Here is a 21,703-nt window from a genome sequence, read left to right as displayed (position 1 = left end):
AGCGCTGTCCGAAGACGCTTCCGTGGGCATGTGGCCAGCATAACTGAACACCGAGGTGCACGGAACGCTGTTACCTTTCCCACAGAAGCAGTGCCTATTTATCTACTTGCAATTTCTTGCTTTCGAACTGCTAGGTTGGCAGGAACTGGGACTGAAGACGGGAGCTCACTCTGTCACGCGGCACTCGGGACTCGGGGCTTGAACTGCTGTCCTGCCGACCTTCTGGTCTGCAGTTCAGCGTCTTAACCACTAAGCCACCGCGGTCCTTAATAAGCCATGGTAGGTTGTGGTAATTCTGCAAACCAGGTCCATATGGGAGTTTAATGGGACATACTCCCAGGTATATATATATTAGGATTCAAGTATATATTAGGATTCAAACCTAAGGCTACAGCCCTAAACAGAACCTTCTTCTGAGTGAACGTACGCAGGATTGTGCTGTAAATCTATGCAGAGCTACTCCTTGTGCTACCTTATTATCTAGAGTAGGAGTAGGCAGCCGAGCACGTTACAGGTGTTTTTGACTACAACTCCCATATGCCCCACCCAGGATGACTAATGATCAGGGCTTGTGGGAGTTGTAATCCAAAACATCAGGAGGGCACCAGTAGGGATAAATTAATTTGTCAATTTTAGTTTCTATCAGCTTCTTATATCTCCAGTCTAAAGTTTGGTTTAGCTCAAACTTTGAGGGGGGGGGGGTTAAGTTTGCATCAAAATTCATAAGCATATTCATGCACATTTCCTCTAACATATACATGTTTGCATACATTTTGCCTAATATACACATTTTTTGTCAGCAGTTTTCCTAATATGCATATTTGAGCATAATTATCTCTAATATGTGCCTTTTGCTACACATTTTTTGATTGGAGAACTCCATTGCAATATTCAGAAAAGTGCACATTTAGAAGGATAATGGAGTTATGGTTCAACAGGGATTCAAAAGTGCAAAATTAGGGACGTTTACATTAAAATGTGAACTGCATGAATTTCTCCCCCAGCTCTAGGCACCAAGTTGCCTACCCTGATCTAGAGTAAAGCCTGAAATATTGTGAAGTATGACTTGCCATGGATTTGTTTTTCAGTCTCATGTGAAGCCTTCGATCAGCCATTTCATTGCTTTTGCCCACACAAGTGTTAATGAAGTAAGTGTCAAGTACCAGCAATATGAGAAGCATTATAACTACACAACACCAAAGAGTTTCCTGGAACTCATTAAACTTTACCAGAATCTGCTGGGGAAGAAAAGGAAAGAGTTGGTCCAAAAACTGGAAAGATGGGGAAATGGCTTAGAAAAACTGCAGACTACAGCTTCACAGGTAGGTTAGGGAACATTTTGCTGGGAAAGAAAATAATAACAGAAACCTCATTTTTTAGCAACAGGCATTGCCTCAACTGTTGCACACTCTGCATCAGAAAGCCTTTTGTGTAGGTGAAATCTGAACAAGATGTTGTGGGTAGAGATATATGGCTTGCGAGCAGAGATGGGCTAAAGAAGACGCAGACAACAAGCTTGGGTTGAAAATTGGGCCACATTTATTGAAATACCTGCAAAGGGGTAACTAGGACGGGCATCTAACTGTGGCAGCAGCTAGCTGGCACTTCTCGGGCGAAAGCACACCCAGCCTGAGGGGTGGCGTCGATCTCACCGCCCCTCCGGACTGCCCCTTCTGGGGGAGGTAGACCTTCCGGTGTCACCCCCAACCCGGTGCCGCACAACACCTGGGTGAGTGAGGAGGGTTGGTCTCCCAGGCAACCCTTATCCCCCCGCCGAGCTGCACAACCCGTTCGGGGGGCCTCAGGCATCACCTGTCACCGTAAGGTGCCTCTGCATGCACACCATCCCTACTGTCTTTCATGTTTTGCCCGTCCTAGCCGTCACAGGAGTCACAAGCCTAGAGCTTGTGAAACTCCCCCCACCTGCGCAAAAGAACTTCCCGCAGACCTCTTTGCAGATCAGACAGAAATATGTTATTCACTACATGAGACAGGCGGACGCCGTCCTGCCTGTAACGCTCCCCCCTTGTCCACGGAATTTCCGTTGGGTGGTGCATCCATCACCCCATTCACATAGGCCATAAGCCATTTCTCTGTGCACGTTCCGATGTGCCCTGCCACTGGCAACATCATTCCATGCCTTCTGCTTGATCCATGGGAGCAGTGAGGACTGCAATAAGGCTACTTCCGGCCAGGTATGCCAAACCACCTGCACCTCAACCAAGGCCTGTTAGATCAGGTCCTTGCCTGACTTACAGCTGAAGTCATTCCTCTCAATGTGCAGCACCTGGACCTGCGGAGGAAGACTGACAAACTTTGGTGGAACAGGGTGAGGAAGGGGGACTCCCACCGTATGCCCTGTCTGTGAAGCCACTGGATCTTAATGTGTCGGGGTGACAGAAGCTGAAATCCAAAGTCGACATATAAGCCCTTCATGCAGCTCAAAACATCATATTGTGCCCATGTAAGAGCACCCATTCCGGCGTACGTCGAGTCTGCTGGTCTAAGGAATAAGCACATTAGGGCAAGCAAAGCGAAAATTGTGTCAGGAAGAAGCAGACAACGTACAAACGCAGGCCGGAATGCTGTGAAGCCCCATTTTCAATCTGCCATAAAGTGCCTGTGAGAGAAACCTCCAGTGGCTGCCATGGAGACTGCTTCAATGAAAAAACAGTGGGTTCTGAACTGAAAATTACTAATGTAGAAACTGCCCAAATTGCCATCATGTCAACGGTAAGCCGTCGAAGTGATGAAACGGAGGCCCCTCCTCGGACCCACGGCATTCCATAAAACCCATAAGGCCCCAACGGGGCATAACCCATTGACTTGCGTTTGGCCATGGGGCACTGCCGTGCCCTCGCCATACCGATCAGTTTGATCTCCAAATGCGTAAGTGGGTTACATTGGGACAGACCTGTACCTTGAAGTATATCAAGGCCCTCCGGGACAAGTCAGACTTGGGAGCCCTGACCAACCCTGAATTCCTAAGGGGGCTTGAAGCAGGCCGTTAAGTAGGGATGTACGAAAGTCACTTACCATTTCTCGGATTCATTCGTGGCGGGGGGGAGGCGCTCCGTCCCTCCCCCCAGAATCCTCGATGGGGGGGAGGCACTCCGGTCGCCCCCCCCAGAATCCTGCCGGCTGGCTCCGCTCCGCAGTGATTCCATGGAGCCGCCGGCCAGCTCCGCCCACGGCCGGACATCCAGCTGCTGGGCAGCAGGGATGCACTTGCGTCCCTGTAGTGAGCCGTGATAGGCTATGTAAGTATTTACGTAAGTATTACGTATTAAGTATTACGGCTTAAAAAAAAAACCGCGTACACAAATGGCGGCGGCTACAGCAGCCGCCATTTGCGTTCTGTATTTTTTGCTGTTTTAGCCTACATAAATATTTATGTAGGCTATTACGGCGAAATAAAGGGGAATACAAATGACGTAGTGGGCGCCATTTGCATTCCCCTTTTTTTGGCTTCCATCTTGCCAGAATTCAACTTCAGTTTATTAGCCTTCATCTAGCCCATCTCTGAGTCTAGGCACTGATCCAGGTCTTGCACAGCCTCACTTGATTCAGATGTCACAGAACTGTGTGTCATCAGCATACTTCTGGCACTTGGTTCCAAATCCCCTAATGATGGTTCCCAGCGGCTTCATATAGATGTTGAACATCACTGGGGATAAGATGGTACCCTGTGGAACCCCATAGCTCAGTTGCCAAGGGACCAAGGAATACTAACCCAATGCTACTTTCTGAAATGGACCCCACAGGTAAGACTACACCTACCATAACACAATGCTTCCAGTGTCCAACCCATGGAGCCGATCCAGGAGAATACCATGGTCAATAATATCAAAAGTTGATGAAAGATTCACCACATTTAACAGGGTTGCACTCCCCCTGTCTCTCTCTCAATAAAATACATCCATCAGGGTGACCAAGGCTGATTCAGTCCCATAACCAGGTCAAAACTCAGACTGGAATGGATCTAGATAATCAGTATCCTCCAAGTGTGCCTGCAGTTGCTCCACCACACCCTTCTGAGTAGCTTTCCTAAGAAGAGGGTAATCATGACTGGGCAGTAGTTGTCAAATACCATTGGGGCCAGAGTGGGTTTCTTCAGGAGTGATCACACTACTGTCTCCTTAAGGGCAGCAGGAACCACCCCTTCACATCAGAATTAGGGCTGCGCAGGGATCCTCCGCCTTGCCTAAGAGGATGCTTGGAGTCCGAAGTGGGATTCGGATGTCTGGATCAAGCTCACACACACACCCTGGATGCCCCCGCAGCACTGCGTGAGCCCCCACTCTTTATCTGGACTCTTGGGACACGCACTGTCAGCCTCTTCTAGGGAGTCGCCATTTTGTTTTAAAATTGTGACTTCCTCTATTTCCGGAAATTGAATCCTGTGCAAATGGTGGCCATTTGCACCTTTAATGTTGCATACATGACAGTCTTACAGCCAGCATTTGTACTCCCTCGAAGACGTCAGTGGCTGCCAGCATGTGTCCTGAGGGTCCCAATAAGGAGCAGGGGGTTCATGCAGCTGGGTGGTGGGGACAGCTGGGCTTCCGGCTCACTCCAAAGAATGCTGAAGTGCTTTGGAGTGACCCAACCCACTTCAGGCCGCTTTGGGCCACACCCACCCCGTTTCAGAAGCCTCCCAAGACACCCCGCTTCAGCTCGGAATTCAGCTCTAGAGCCAAAGCGGTGCACAGCCCTAATAAGGATGCTTTTACCACTCCCTGGACTCACCTGGTCATACCCCTTCAGCTAGCTTTTATTAGCCAGGAAGGGCAAGGGTCAGGAAGGCACATGGTTGGACACATTGCCGCAAGCACCTTCTCCACATCATCAGGCCACAGCAACTGCAATTGAGCCTACAAAATTGGACAGATGCTGGTGTCAGACACCAGAACTGGAGCTGTGCTAACAACAGCGTCGAGTTCACTGTGGAGACAAGCAATTTTGTCCTCGAAGCGCAATACAAAAAGGTCACAGCGGAACATTTGAGTACAGCCTTAACGGGGAGGTGCCAAGTACTTCACAGAACATGGCTGTTGGGTCTGCATTCAGCTTCATGGGTTATACCAGCCTTCCTCAACCTGGTGCCTCCATATATTTTGGAGTATACTCCAAAATATACTCTCAGCATTTCTGACCATTGGCTATGCTGGCTGGGGCTGATGGGAGTTGAAGTCTAACACATCTGGGGGGCATCAGGTTGGGGAAGGCTGCATTATACTTACAAGCTGATGTAGACCAGTAGTGGTTAACCTGTTTAACAAAACATGACTAAAAACTGGAAGACAAAAAAGCAAATAGTTTTATAAAAACACTAGTAAAATGTTTAATTCTTTTAATTAGTGTTTTTTTGGGCGGGGGGAATCTCACCAAGTTCTGCAGGCCTTTTACCAGTGTTCAGATTTACATGCATTTTTAACTCATTAATAAGTTCAATTAAATATTTTAGTACTCGAAATAACCGTATTCCTCTTTCAACATGATACAAACAGAAAAAGACAGTCCAGGATCCAAAGCATAACATCAAATCTATCGTCTGGTGGAACTCCTTTTCTCTTCTCTTTTTTCTCCCCACCCCATTGTTTTACATAAATATCCTCTTTAGAGCCAATGCCAGACAGGACAGTATACATTTTAGATTGGTGTCCTTCTAGTCCAGACTATATAAAAAAAAGTGACTCAAACGCATTTTGATCAATCTTCTAAGCCTGTTCTGATGCAAGTTTTCAAATATGTAATGCCTACCATAAAAATATTGAAATATAAATACTCTGCATTCATATTCATCAGTAGGATAATTCTGACTGTCATTGCAACAACTATTATCCCAACTAATTTCAGTACCTCATTGATGCAAGAAGCTTACTATCCAATTCCCTGACTGAGTAAACAGTTTGCCTTTGTGGTAGGATGGCAATTCAAACACTGCCCCACCTCTTGAAAATCGCTGGGAGTCGCTGTGGACATTCTTGTGACCCAGATTGCTAATTTCTGTGCAAAATGCAATTTCTGTGCAAAATTTCACCATGCAAAAATGGCTGCTGACCCAGTTTGTCAAACTCTGAAGAAAGGCATCAAAAAGTTTGTTCCTGTATTTATTATGATGAAAAATAATAAGTGCAAAGGATGGGTGCTTTGAGGATTTCGCAAGAAATCCTGTTGTTCTCAGAAGTTAAATTACTGTGTCTTTATTGTGCCCTTTTAATATAAAACAAACCTGTAATTCTCTGTTCTGTATTGCTGTTGTTGTTTTTTAAATTGTTTTAAAAGATAACGTTGCTTCTAAAATGGCATTTCAAGAGACATTCTTGCAAGAAACATTTGGAGACTGTCAATTGTATATTCTCTTTATACTGTAGCGAAATAATGGCTGTTAATATTTCGTTGAATGGGACTTCATGAAAATTGTAGTTGTGAACATGCAATCAGCTCATTGATGAAGTACCAAGCATTGCCCTGGGGCAGCCTCAGCTGACACTCATCATTTTGCATAAAACTCCCTTCCTCTATTAATAGTCATTGTGTGCACATGCTTTCAGTGTCTTACTTTAGCTATATATGGCACCTGCGAGAGCAGGATTTGCAACTGGTAGCTTTTCATAAGCAAGTATGGCAGACAGCCCTTAAGTTTCCATCATTCATGATTTGGAACAATCCATAAGTTCTTCCACAGACTTCCAGTTGCTCTGGTGGACATTTTTAAGCAAAAAGAATTCCAAATTCAGTCATTTGTGAGATCCAGTGTAGTGTAGTGGTTAGAGTGTTGGGCTGGCACTCGGGAGAATTCTAGTCCCCACTTGGCCATGATGCTCATTGGGTGACTTAGGGCCAGTCACTGACTCTCAGCCTAACCTACCTCACAGGGTTGTTGTGGGGATGGAATGGAGAGGAGAAGGACCATGTAAGACACCTTGGGTCCCTTGCAAGAGGTAAAAATGTGAGATATCAATGTAATAATAGAGAATAATAAATAAATGTGTATGTAGTTTGGCTGCAGTATTTTCCTGGAAGCTCAGAAATTTATTTATTCATTTATTTATTTATTCATTTCATTTCTATACTGCCCAATAGCCGAAGCTCTCTGGGCAGTTCACAAAAATTAAAACCAAAGAGCACACAATAAAACAATACAAAATATATAAAACATTAAAACCACAGTAAACAATACACCCAGAATAAAACCTAGCAGCAGTGCAGGGATTTAAAGTACAGATTTAAAACAGCAAAGCTAAAAGTCTAAAGAGCTAAAATGCTAAAGTGCCTGGGAAAATAAAAAGGTTTTCACCCAGCACAGGAAAGAATACAATGTAGGTGCCAGGTGAACCTCACTAGGGAGCTCATTCCAGAGCCAGGGTGCCACAGCAGAAAAAGGCCTCCTCCTAGTAGCAACCCGCCTCACTTCCATTGGCAGGGGCTCACGGAGAAGAGCCACAGAAGATGATCTTAAGGTCTGGGCAGGCACATATGGGAGGAGGCGATCCTTCAGATAACCAGGCCCCAAGCCGTTAAGGGCTTTAAATGTTAATACCAGCATTTTGAATTGGGCCCGGAAATGGACTGGCAGCCAGCACAGCTGGAAAAGTACTGACATAATATGAGCTCACTGGCCAGCCCCTGTTAACAGTCTTGTTGCCCTATTTTGGACCAGCTGAAGTTTCCGGGCCATTTTCAAAGGCAGCCCCACGTATAACGTATTGCAGTAATCCAGATGAGAGGTTATCAGAGCATGGATAACTGTAGCTAGGCTATCTCTGTCCAGATAAGGGCGTAGTTGGTATACCAGCCTAAGCTGATAGAAAGTGCTCCATGCCACTGAGTTCACCTGTGCTCAAGTGACAGTTCTGGATCCAAGAGCACCCCCAAACTACGAACGTGACCCTTTAGGGGGAGTGCAACCTCCTCCAGAACAGGTTGAATACCACCTAGCTGGGCAGACAAACCACCCACTAACAGTACCTCCGTCTTGTCTGGATTGAGTTTCAGTTTATTGGTCCTCATCCAGTCCATTAGCATGTCCAGGCCCTGATTCAGAACAGCCACTGCCTCACCTGGTTTTGATGAGAAAGAGTGGTAGAGCTGGGTGTCATCCGCATATTGATGGCACCTCAGCCCACACCTCCGGATAACCTCCCCCAGCAGTTTCATGTAAATGTTGAACAGCATGGGGGATAAGATAGAGCTCTGTGGAACCCCATGGCATAATTGCCATGGCACAGAGCAATAATCCCCCAGCACCACCTTCTGGAGTCGGCCATCCAAATAGGAGTGGAACCACTGCAGTGCAGTGCCTCCAACTCCCAACCCAGACAACCTATCCAGGAGCATACCATGGTCAATGGTATCAAAAGCCACTGAGAGGTCCAGGAGAATCAACAGGGTCACACTCCCCCTGTCCCTCTCCCAGCAGAGGTCATCCCACAGGCGACCGAGGCAGTGTCCATTCTAAAACCAGGCCTGAAGCCCAGTTGAAATGGATCTAGATAATCCATTTCATTCAACAGTGCCTGGAGCTGTCCTGCAACCACCTGCTCGAGCACCTTGCCCAGGAAGGGGATGTTGGCCACTGGCCTATAGTTGTTAAAACATCCTCCGGGTCCAGGTTAGGCTTTTTCAGGAGTGGCCTGATTACCACCTCTTTTAAAGTGGCTGGCACCACTCCCTCTCTCAAGGAGGAATTTACAACCTCCTGGACCCAGCCGGACATTCCCTCCTTGTTTGCTGTAATAAGCCATGAAGGACAAGGGTCAAGCACACAAGTGGTTGATCAGACTTGGCCAAGCACTGTGTCCACATCCTCAGGCCTCAATAACTGAAACTCATCCAATAGACCTGGACCAGACGGTGCTCTGAACACCTCTACCAATGGAACTGCATTAATCATGGTGTCCAATTCATGGCGAATCTGAGCGACTTTATCTTCAAAGTGCCGTGCAAACTTGTCACAGCGTGCAACCGAGGGTTCCACAGTCTCGCTCCCTGGCCCAGAATGTAACAAGCTGCAAACCATTCGGAAAAGCTCTGCTGGACAACACTGAGAAGATGCAATAATGGTGGAAAAGAACTGTTTCTTTGCCACCCTCACCACCACAGAGTAGGCTAGATAGTGAGCTCTTACCTCTGTTCGGTCAGACTCAGCATGAGTTTTCCTCCACCTGCGTTCTAGCCGTCTCCCCTCTTGCTTCATTGCCCTCAACTCAGGTGTATACCAAGGAGGTGGCCAGGCTCTGCTCAGGGGGAGAGGGTGCTTGGGCGTGATCATGTCAACCGCCTGAGTTCTCTCTGCATTCCACAGAGCGACCTGGACTTTGACAGGAGCACCAGCTGTACTAGTAGGAAAATCCCCCAGAGCCCTCTGGAATCCATCAGCCTCTGGGGGTGGACCATTTTAATAGGTTCCCCCATCCTTGCAGAGGAGGAAGGCTGCCAAGAGTCTAAACCTCAACAGGAAATGATCTGACCATGACAAAGGGACAGATGTTAATTCCTCCACTTTCAGATCACCATCCTCCTGCCCAGTCAAGAAAACCAGATCAAGCATGTGTCCTTTTACATGCATTGGGCCGATGACATGTTGGGACAGCCCCATGGTTGTCATGGTGGCCATGAAGTCCTGAGCCTCCCCGAATACAGCAGCCTTGGCATGGAAGTTGAGATCACCCAGGACCATCATCCTAGGGGTCCTCAACACCAAGTCCGAGACCACCTCCAGAGAAAGAGCCTCAGTGTGTCATCAGTGTATCATTCAGAACTTGTCTGCTTCTTTTTGTGGCTCATTATTCTATACCAGTGAAATGCTTTAAGTGGTATGGACAGAAGGGCAGGGGGATGACCCATATAGTGCAGAAAATCCTATAGGAAGGGGAGGTCAATATGCCTCTGTGCACTCTGCATAGAGAGATGCATCCCCCACCCCATGAGTTCATGTCAATGGAGGATGGACCATCCAGCATAAAGGGCTTAGGGCTGGGGTCTCCAACTAGGGATGCGTGAACCCATTCCCATCCAGGTTCTCCAGGAGCCTGCCCAGTCCCTGACCCTGCTTGCCAGTCCCCAGACCATGCTCAAGCCCCTTGCGTGCTCAGCGAGCAGCCCATACTCACCCCAGCAGCCTCATCGAGCAATGCGGTAGCCATTTTTTGGAAAATAAAATGGCAATTGCATATTTTGTGCATGTGCATATTTGTGTATGCGCAAAATGTGCATTTTCTCAAATGCACACTTTCGCATATGTGTGAGTATGCACATTTGCAAGAATGCACATTTTCACGCGTATTCAAATATGTGCATTTTTGCAATCCCCATTTTATTTTTCAAAAAATGGCGACCGCGGAGCTCACCTACACTGCCGGGGTGAGTGCAGGCCACTCGCCAAGTGAGGCCAGGGGGCTAGTGGGGACAGGGGCTTGGCGAATGGGGCTCAGGGGTGTGGTCAGGGTGGGTTCTGCCAGATTCCCAAATGGAATCTGGCGCCCGCACCATCTCTGTCTCCAGCATGGTGCTTCTGGGCAACAATGAGCCCACAGACACATTCCTCAGCACCCATCAGGCTCCCTGCCTCTCCTATTTTTATTTTAACTTGGAGGCTGGCATGCTGCAAAGTGAGAGGCTGCCCTCCAGCACCATCTTTATTTGGGTTCAAAAGGGTGGTTTTGTGTTTTCGAGCTCAGCCCCCACCTCTGTCTTGTACTTAGGTTCTTGGGCATGTTAGTTTACTTTTTAGTCTTACCAGTTGCCTTCAGGGAAATCAGTATTTTGTGACTTACCATTTCTACCATGGCAGCCATTTTGTGAGAGCACCCATTCCAAATGTGCCCACCAACCCAAAGTACTTGGGGACCCCCGGCTTAGGGCAAGTCCCCCCCCCGCGCCGCCTCGCTACTTGTGTCTTCTATTTACATTTTTCTAGAGAAATGAATGGCAACCATTTACTTATATTGGAGAAAGCACAAGGATGCACAGAGGACACTGTTGAGTAGGAGATTAAATCCGCCCTGGTGAGAAGTCTAAATGCTGCTCCAATACTCTAATAAATCAAATAAATTAGAGCCCAGATAAGTCCATGGGAGCTTTTGGCTTATATGGGAGAAACTAAGTGAGCTGCAATCTGAGAGACCATTAAAGGATAGTGACATCTGCCACAGCTGACCTGAAAAGAGGTTAGATTTTGCCCCACCCCACCCCATTTGTCCCATATCTCAACCCATTTCCTTTGTCCCAAAGAACTCAGTGGCAACCACTGAGAAATGAGACCCTCCTACCTGTTAACCATGTTCTGCATTTCATGGTCACAATAGAGTCAGTGTGACAAAGAGTCAGAACGAAAGAGCTAGTTTTTTATATCTGTGATACTCTTTAATTAAGTAAACAGTACGTCTGTTTAGAACTTTTCCTTTGATGTCAAGAACATGGTTTATTTCCATTTCCTGTTCGTTAGACAAAAAGAGAGGTGTTTTTGGTAGAAAATTCATATAAACGTTGTTGAAGCTGTTGATTCACAAAGAACTTGCAATGGTGGAGTTCTGTTGCTGTTGCGAGTGCTTTGAAACTCGGGCTGCAAACCTGTGCACACTTCCTTAGGAGTAAACGGAATTTGGCTATTCCTTCCTGATGGCTCTAGCAAATAAGATTAATTCTTTAACAAATAAAAAGCCATTTATTGCAGTGGAATTAGGATCAGAATTAAAATGTGTGCAAAAGGAAACCAGATAAAACAAAGTTACAAAACAATCAAGAATTGCATCATCAGACAGCAAATGAACCTTCTTCCTAATTATTTTAATGTTTCCCTCTTCTCTCCCTCTATTTACTTTATATATGATGTCCATAATTTTTTCCTACTTAGTTTGCAGAGTTTCCCCACATACAATGAACTCCAAAGGAGCATTCACACAGACTGCTTTGGATAGTTTGAAAATTGTTGAGAATATTTCTTTATTAGGGGGACATTTTGAACCCCCACATTAATATGCTAGTCAACAGAGTGTAAAATCATACTGGTGCCTTCAAGGCAATCTTTTTATAAATACAGAAATGTAATTATGCATCCTCTAGAGGGCTGAAAATAATTATACAAGTGTACAACAAAGCCCAAGGCAATGACTCCTTTTAACTGGTTGTTTTGAATATCATTTAAATCTTGTTAAAACTTAATTACCAGATTATTCTTGCTACATTTTAGGTAGAAGATCTGAAGTCTAAGCTTGCCATTCAAGAGATAGAACTTCATCAAAGAAACAAAGACACTGAGGCTCTCATCGACAAAACTGGACTGCAGGCAGAAAAACTAAATCAAGAAAAAGCCACAGCTGACGAGGGGCGGAAGGTTATGTTCATAGATGTGAACTATATATACACCACATATTAATAGGCAATCCTAAACACACACTAGAGAGTAAGCCCCACTGAACATAGTCTGAGTAGACATACATAGGTTCGTACTTTTAACAAATCAGACTGATCACATTGTAAGAACCTTTGATCTTCACGTACTATCATATTCTGCTGGGATTCAAAGAGTAGAAAGATGGTCTGAATGGAAAGTCCTTGCATGAAAGCTTGGTGTCTCTGTGCAAGCCAATTTTCTGGGCTTGCTACCACTCCAAACTTCAGGATTTTGCTGGCCCTAGGTCAAGACACCATCAGTTAACTCCCTCCACTAGAAAGCACTGAGCAAGTAGGCTGTGGCAAGTAGGCTGTACGCCCTTTTGCTGTAGGCTGTAGGCCCTGTAGGCCCTTTTGCTAGCCCTTGGTCAAGACACTCCCAGTTAACCCCCTCCGCTAGAAAGCAGTGAGCAAGCAGGCTGTGGCAAGCAGGCTGTGGCATCTACTGCTCCTCCTCCCCACCACTATTATCTGGGTCAGAGCGAGAGGCAGGTGAACAAGGAGGTTCCGATGGTGAAGAGAAGGAGCAATGGCAGGGGGCTCTTGTCAGTGGGCTTCTGCTGGGGTGTGGGCCCCTGGCAGGTGCCCAACCATACCTACCCTTGACACCAATCCTGCTTGCTACACATCATATTCATTGCAACTCCAACGTGTTCGCATGACCTTCAGGAGCAACTTTGCAGAAGATGTAAAAGATAACAGTCAGAAAGGAGCCCAGAAATGCCCCAATACCCATCTGGAATGCTATATGTAGTGCTTTGGCTCTCAACCCTTATTTTAATGTTTTCACAGGTTGTTTTATGGACTTTTAAAATGGTTGCACCACATTTGGGGGTCCTCCTTCAAAAAGGTCTGATTATGGTCTGAATAAATACAGCAGCGCAGTAACTGCGGACATTAATAAAGATAAACTTTACCTTTACTGACAAAGCCCAGTGTGTTTTCCCAGCAGGGCAAAGTCTGTATGGACTGCAAATCCCAGGAGGTTAGTAGTAGCAGAAACTATCTTAAGCTTCATTCTGTTCTGTGGATGTAGAGGAATTTGTGTGGAGAATGATACCCTTAGAACACACTTATATCAACATTTATATAACTTGTATCAAAATTTCTTCCATTATGCATCCATTAATTCAGCTCCTATCCTGTTCTGCTGAGAATATGCTGAAGACACAGCTATGGTGCCTTGAAATTAGACTTTTTGCTAATGCCTGAGTTGGACTGAGAAGGAATCTGTGGCCTGCTTTTATAAATGTAGGAATCTGGGCATATAATACCGTGAAATACAAAGCGGGCAGACTGCTATTTCCATCCTATATGTGAAAAATCTCTCCACATATGGTAGAACTAGATGTTTTAAGGAACAGAGAGTATATATCTGTTTCCCCTCTCCATTCCTCATAATGTCTGGATTATTGCAGTTTTATTTATTTAATGAATGAATTCATATACCACCCTTCAATGTATTTTTTTCAGAGTGGTTCATGTAAAAAGAGATATAAAACAAAATAAAAACATAAGAAAACAACAATAAAATGGCATAAAAATAGCAGCATAAAGATAAAAGGCCTGAGAAGATTCAATCTTTTTTTGTGGTGTGGAAAAGACATTACTGTAGGCTACAGTCACGCTCCCATAAGCACCATAACTGAGAAGGTCCTCTTCCCCAGTCTCCACATGCTTCACCTCAGACAGGAGGGGCACCCAAAGGAATGCTAAGATGGGCAGTCAAACGACACCTGGAATTACAGGCAAGCATGGTCTGGGAGAACAAAATGAAGTGGAACATAGGCTGATAGAATTCTGTCAAGACAACCCACTGTGCATAACAAACACTCTCTTCCAACAACCTAAAAGACGACTTTATACATGGACTTCACCAGATGGTCAACACCGAAATCAGATTGACTAAGTCCTTTGTAGCCAAAGGTGGCGGACATCTATACGGTTGGCAAAACAAGACCTGGAGCTGACTGTAGTTCAGATCACAAACTTCTTATTGCACAATTTAGAATCAGACTAAAGAGAATAGGGAAGACCCACAGATCAGTTAGATATGAGCTCGCTAATATTCCTCATGAATATGCAGTGAAGGTGAAGAATAGATTTAATTGACTAGATTTAGTAGATAGGGTCTTGGAAAAACTATGGACAGAAGTTCTCAACATTGTTCAGGAGGCGGCAACAAAAAACGTCCCAAAGAAAAAGAAAACCAAGAAGGCAAGATGGCTGTCTGCTGAGACACTGGAAGCCGCCCAAGAAAGAAGGAAAGCAAAAGGCAACAGTGATAGGGGGAGATATGCCCAATTAAATGCAGAATTCCAGAGGTTAGCCAGAAGAGATAAGGAATTATTTTTAAACAAGCAATGCACGGAAGTGGAAGAAGATAATAGAATAGGAAAGACAAGAGACCTCTTGCAGAAACTTAGAAACATCGGAGGTCAATTCCAGGCAGAAATGGGTATGATCAAAAACAAAGATGACAAGGACCTAACAGAAGCAGAAGAGATCAAGAAAAGGTGGCAAGAATATACGGAAGATCTGTATAGGAAGGATAATAATATCGGGGATAGATTTGATGGTGTGGTCAGTGAGCTAGAACCAGACATCCTGAAGAGTGAGGTTGAATGGGCCTTAAGAAGCATTGCTAATACCAAGGCAGCAGGAGACGACGGTATCCCAGCTGAACTGTTTAAAATCTTGCAAGATGATGCTGTCAAGGTGATGCATGCCATATGCCAGCAAATTTGGAAAACACAAGAATGGCCATCAGATTGGAAAGAATCAGCATATATCCCCATACCAAAAAAGGGAAACACCAAAGAATGTTCAAACTATCGAACAGTGGCACTTATTTCACATGCCAGTAAGGTAATGCTCAAGATCTTGCAGGGTAGACTCCAGCAATTCATGGAACGAGAATTGCCAGATGTACAAGCTGGGTTTAGAAAAGGCAGAGGAACTAGAGACCAAATTGCCAATATCCACTGGATAATGGAGAAAGCCAGGGAGTTTCAGAAAAACATCTATTTCTGTTGTATTGACTCTTCTAAAGCCTTTGACTGTGTAGATCATAACAAATTGTGGCAAGTTCTTGGTGGTATGGGGATACCAAATCATCTTGTCTGCCTCCTGAGGAATCTGTATAACGACCAAGTAGCAACGGTAAGAACAGACCATGGAACAACGGGCTGGTTTAAGATTGGGAAAGGAGTACGGCAGAACACATCTCACCCTACCTATTCAACCTGTACGCAGAACACATCATGTGACATGCTGGGCTTGATGAAGCCAAGGCTGGAGTTAAAATCGCTGGAAGAAACATTAACAATATCCGATATGCAGATGATACCACTTTGATGGCTGAAAGCGAGGAGGAGCTGAGGAACCTTATGATGAAGGTGAAAGAAAGTGCAAAATCTGGGTTGCAGTTAAACCTCAAAAAAACCAAGATTATGGCAACCAGCTTGATTGATAGCTGGCAAATAGAAGGAGAAAACGTGGAGGCAGTAACAGACTTTGTCTTTCTAGGTGCAAAGATGACTGCAGACGCTGACTGCAGCCAGGAAATCAGAAGACGTTTACTTCTTGGGAGGAGTGCAATAACAAATCTTGATAAAATAGGTAAGAGCAGAGACATCACACCGACAACAAAGGTCCGCATAGTTAAAGCAATGGTATTCCCTGTCGTAACCTATGGCTGCGAGAGCTGGACCATACGGAAGGCTGAGCAAAGGAAGATAGATGCTTTTGAACTGTGGTGTCGGAGGAAAGTTCTGAGAGTGCCTGGACTGCCAAGAAGATCAAACCAGTCCATCCTCCAGGAAATAAAGCCAGACTGCTCACTTGAGGGAATGATATTAAAGGCAAAACTGAAGTACTTTGGCCACATCATGAGAAGACAAGACACCCTGGAGAAGATGCTGATGCTAGGGAAAGTGGAAGGCAAAAGGAAGAGGGGCCGACCAAGGGCAAAGTGGATGGATGATATTCTGGAGGTGACGGACTCGACCTTGGGGGAGCTGGAGATGGTGACAGCCGACAGGAAGCTCTGGCGTGGGCTGGTCCATGAAGTCACGAAGAGTCGGAAGTGACTGAATGAATAAACAACAAAGTATTGTCAGAGCTTTACTGCTTCATCCAGTGAGAATTTTTACTTGTTAAGTGCAAGTTGAAGGAAGGCCACCTCCCTCCCTCTCCTTCTTCAAGTCCCTACTAATATCTGCTTCTTTAACAAACCTTTTCCTGAACCACCTTATGTCTCACTCCTCTCCATCTCAGTCTTGCCTGCCTAATGTAAACTGTGTAAGCCTCTGGGCACTATCACAGCTGTGTTCTTTGCAGTGCTTAGCATATTGGCATTGTTGAATTAAATGATGTTTGACAGCAATCCTTATATAAGCAAGAAATTGAATGTGACATTCGCAGAACTTGGTGTGCATGAAATTGAATGGTTGCATGTATGTGTTCCGATGTCCATTCGCTAGGCAAGGGTGCCACATGCAGCCTGACAATTATTGTGTGCTGTTTCCTAGGTGGCAGCTATTCAAGCAGAACTGCAGATAATTCCGCCACGGATTTCAATGAGGCCGAATACCCGTGCATTCCGCCCCCAAAATCCGTGGTGGAATGGTCTCCCCCCCCTCGCCCCCCCCTGCAGATTCCCTCCAGGATGAAGCTTACCTGGGGCGGATGTTCCGGCGGCAGCAGCTCCGGCGGCGGCTCTGGCAGTGGCTCCTGCAGCGGCGGCTGGTCTTTCAACCGGCTGCCGCGGCCGCCATTTGCATCTGCTGTTTGCCGTGATAGGCTATGTAAGTATTTACGTAGCCTATCACGGCAAGCAAAACAAAAAACAAACAGCATACGCAAATGGCGGCGGCTACGGCGGCCGCCATTTGCGTTCCCTATTTTTCGCCATTTTAGCCTACGTAAATATTTACGTAGTCTATTACGGGGGGAAAAAAGGGGAACGCAAATAGCGTAGTGGACGCTATTTGCATTCCTTTTTTTCGCCGTAATAGCTTACGTAAATGTTTACGTAGGCTAAAACGGCGGGGAAAAAAGGAATGCAAATAGCGTCCACTACTCTATTTGCAGTCCCCTTTTTTTCACCATAATAGCCTACGTAAATATTTATGTAGGCTAAAATGGCAAAAAATAGGGAACGCAAATGGCGGCCGCCGTAGCCGCCGCCATTTGCGTACGCTGGGGGTTTTTTTGCCTGCCGTGATAGGCTACGTAAAGACTTACGTAGCCTATCACGGCAGCCTGGCTGGACACAAATGGTGGCCGCTACGGCGGCCGCCATTTGCGTCCACAGCAGCCAGTCCGTGGCCGGAACACCGGCTGCGGATGGCCCTGGCCGGCTGCTCCGCGGAGCTGCCACGGAGCAGAGCCAGCCGGCCAGGATTCCAGCGGGGAGGACAGGATCACCTCCCCCCCCATCGAGGATTCTGGGGGGAGGGACGGAGCGCCTCCCCACCACCACGAATCAATCCACAAAAAGGTAAGTGACTTTCATACATCCCTAAGCAGAAGTAACAAATCAGTAGCAAGAATCTGAAAATGACCTTGCAAAAGCTGAGCCAGCTCTTAATGCAGCAAATGCTGCCTTGAATACACTAAACAGGGCAACAGCGCTTTGTATTTGATTTGTTTGAAAGGGTTATTTCCTGCCTTATTGTTTACTCTTTCTTTTTTTCAACATGGCTTCTTTTGAGCTCATGCACACGTTCCCACAGTTACATTACATCAGGGATGGGCAGAAAGTAGATCTTCAGGTTCCAATTCCTAGCATTCCTAATCATTGGCCATGCTGGCAGGGGCTTCTAAGCTGAAGTCCCAGACATCTGGAGATCTACATTCTGCCCACCCCAGCATTACGCCATTGCTACCAGTTATTTAGCCTGCTAGTGACTAGGCATTCAGAACTACCAAAAGAGCACGAAAGATGATGTTGTTGGGTTAAATGTGCCGAACATGACACAGAGTCTGGACTCTACAGGCAACCTTGGCGGCCAAGCATATTGTACTGAAGAATTGGAAGTCCCCCACTACACCACATATAGAGCAATGGACAGAGGATCTCTTGGACGTGGCCGTAAAAGAGAAAGTAGCATTTAGCAGGCGAGAGGCAAGCGAAAAATATCTAAGTATTGGTCCACGTTCTTGGAATTATTTGATGGTTAGCCTAGATCTCTGAGGGAATATGAAAACTATTATTTGGAAGTCACCTTCCTTGCTCCCTTCACTTCTGTCCCTCCCCCGCTTCCCCCTTGTCTCTTTTATTTTTATTTATTTATTTATTGCATTTATACCCCACCTTTTTTTCCTCTTGCGAGGAACCCAAGGTGGCTTACATTATCCTCCTCTCCGTTTTATCCTCACAACAACAACCCTGTGAGGTAGGTTGCGCTGAGAGTCTGTAACTGGCCCAAAGTCACCCAGTGAGCTTCCATGGCCAAGTGGGGACTAGAACCCGAATCTCCTGGCTCCCATTCTATCTGTATGTTCCTTTGCTGTATTAAAAAAAACTAATAAAAACTTCAATAATTTTAAAATCTCACTTCGTTGGGATTTGTCTTTTTAAATATTTTAACTCTTTTAACTCTTCTAACCATTGTTTTGTTCTTGTTATCATGTTGTTCACCACTCCAAAATCTTCTGATGAGGAGTGGTATATAAATATTGTAAATAAATAAAATAAATAAATAAAATGTGCCAAACACCACCAGCCCTTTCTGGAGTGTGTGTGGCCCTGGGCCCCTCCCATATGTTGGAGGAGACAGTACTCTTTAAATGACGAACATTTATCTTTAGAACTATAATTCATCTATTAATATTGGTGTCTTTCTGATTTTATTTCAGCTAAACCTGACAGAGCTAAGAACTTTCCCAAATCCACCTGCTATCGTAACAAATGTGACAGCTGCCATTCTTATTCTTCTGTCCACAAGTGGCAAGATTCAGAAGGACAGAAGCTGGAAAACCACAAAGATGTACATGAGTAAGGTAATGGAGGATGTTCCATTAGAGGACACAAATGATAACAAAGTTGTCTTCAGTAAATATTTCTTAGTCACTACATCTTGGTTTACGAGTTACATATTTGAGGGAAATGCCAAAGATAATAGAAACGGCAGGAGTTTGTCAAGGAACTTCCAAAAAAATCATCAAAGTAATTAGACATCTTTGACATTCTGTCATAGAAAAAAAATGTAATGACTTGCTTTGTACAGCAAATCATGCTTACTAAATGCTAGTACAGTATCTCATAAACATAAAGACTGCTCAGTGGGCAAGGGAGATCCTAGAAAAGTCAGTATGGTCCAAAACAACCTGCAATGTTTTCAGTATAACCTATGCTAATCATACTGTTCAGTTATATTTTAGTGATGGTTATGATTAGACTAGACTAGGGGCCATGCCAAATGGCATCTGGGAATCCTGCTCCCCTGAAACTACTGCTAGCCCTGCAGCATAAAAATACAGGTTCCTGCATCATGACCATATTTTTTCCACTGCTCAATTAATAGCAACTTGAGGGACAGATTATTTCGATCAGCATCGGGTGAAGGGGGAAAGTTAGACACTCTCCTCAAGTTGAGTGGCCCAGATCAAAGCTGGAGTCCCTTATGGGGGTTTTTAAAGCATTTTTGTTAAGTTGGGTGATCTGGTCATGTGTGTCTGACCCTAGATTAGACTATTCTGATATCTGCAGTTTGGAGGCTTGGAGCAGCTCACATTTGCATTTGTTTTTACATTCATACAAGTCTTCTATATAGATAAGCCAGATACCACCAGTGTGGGATAAATATGAAGGAATTTCCTTTAAGTTGATGTACTGTGACCTGCCAGATGCTAGACACTCTTCCTGCTTTTGTAGTCAGAAGCAGCCACAAAGCCAGTAAGTTTACTGAGCCCCTGGTGGACAACCATACATGCCTGCTGGACTGCATTTGGGTTGGTGGAGTCATACGTTCTGCAGGAATGTGCTACAGAAATTGGGCTTTCCTGATTTGGCACAAGACCCTTACTTGAGAAAAGAGAACTGAAATCCAGATGTGTGCTTCCATTTGCACAAGGCATTGTGAGGTCTTGCACAACATTTCACAAGGTCTTCTACTAGCTCTTGCGTAACAGTACACGGAACAGCATCACAGACAGAATTTCCTCTGCTAGTGTTTCTCTGACCCAACCCATTATAAATAAGAATTCCTGAAACAGAAAACACAACAAGAACTTGTCAGCCTCCAAGCCAAACAAGGCAGTGCCCCAGGCATTTGAGATGATGCTTTGGCAGCTCGCTATGGCCGGCCACAATACGTGGCTGGTGGGGCTGTGCTTAAATTGGTGAGTCGAAAGTTGTATTGGTCATATGTAGTACCATTCATTTGCAAAGCGCTTTATATGATGGCTCTATAATAACCTTCCTGAGGTGACAGTTTGAAAGGATGAGCATGTGGCCTCACCGATGTAACTGGAGTCATACCTGGGCTGAGATTTGAGCCCAAAGCTTTCAGCTCCATGTCCAACATTGTGTCTTTGCCACACTGGTTGTTGAGATGATTGTATTACTACTAGATGTGCAAAAAATAAATAAATCTGAGATTGTGTTGCTCTACTTCTTTTTCACTGGGGAAGTAGCAAGTAATGCATCGTGCTACTCCTGTACTGTGCTGCACTGCTTGACCATGTCAACCATGTTTAGTAGTGATTCACCATCATCATTGCCCTAACTGTTGTACGTCGATGTTGTACTGTCTCTTCGTGGAAGTCTTACAGTCCATCTTTGATGGACAAGATGAGCTGACGGGAAATATCAAAGATAGTACTGAGGATGGGATAGAAGAGAATGAGGTGGCAATAGATGTGCAATCAAAGTGAGCTAAGAACTGATTAATATCTTGCTACAGTAGACTGACTTCTCCCAAAAAACATTTCATGGCCCACACCAGCTTCTCAACCAGGGACATATTCCATGGTGCAGGGTGGGGCAGCAGGAGGCAGTCGCTGCAGAAAAGGGAGTTTCAGGGGTGTCTCCTTTGGTGTGTCATCAGCTAAAGAGGGCAGACCAGAGGTGTCCAGTGAGGTGCAGCAACCATCTGAGAGCCAGGTTTCCCTACCAGGATCAAACGTCCGATAGAGATCTTTAGCAGCCACTCCCCTGTATTTATAGCAGAGCTACCGGCAGTAGACTTTGCTTGAAACATATTGGTAATCTAGAAAGCTTCCTGCTTTCACTGGAACTGTGAACGTATTGGATTTTATTCTATGTGCTGAACGCAGGGCTGGTTGGGTCTTTTGT

At 45.4% G+C, this 21,703-nt stretch overlaps 1 pseudogene; it reads left to right on the top strand.

Annotated features, from left to right (window-relative positions):
* Positions 1–21,703, top strand: part of LOC146358527 (dynein axonemal heavy chain 11-like) — a 320,580-nt pseudogene that overhangs the window by 200,904 nt on the left and 97,973 nt on the right.

Source organism: Heloderma suspectum, chromosome 1 (genome assembly GCF_057233095.1).
Source record: "Heloderma suspectum isolate Gila_16-S chromosome 1, 16-S_ref, whole genome shotgun sequence".
NCBI classification, from domain to species: Eukaryota; Metazoa; Chordata; class Lepidosauria; order Squamata; family Helodermatidae; genus Heloderma; species Heloderma suspectum.
This window is presented reverse-complemented; position numbering and strand designations above follow the sequence as displayed.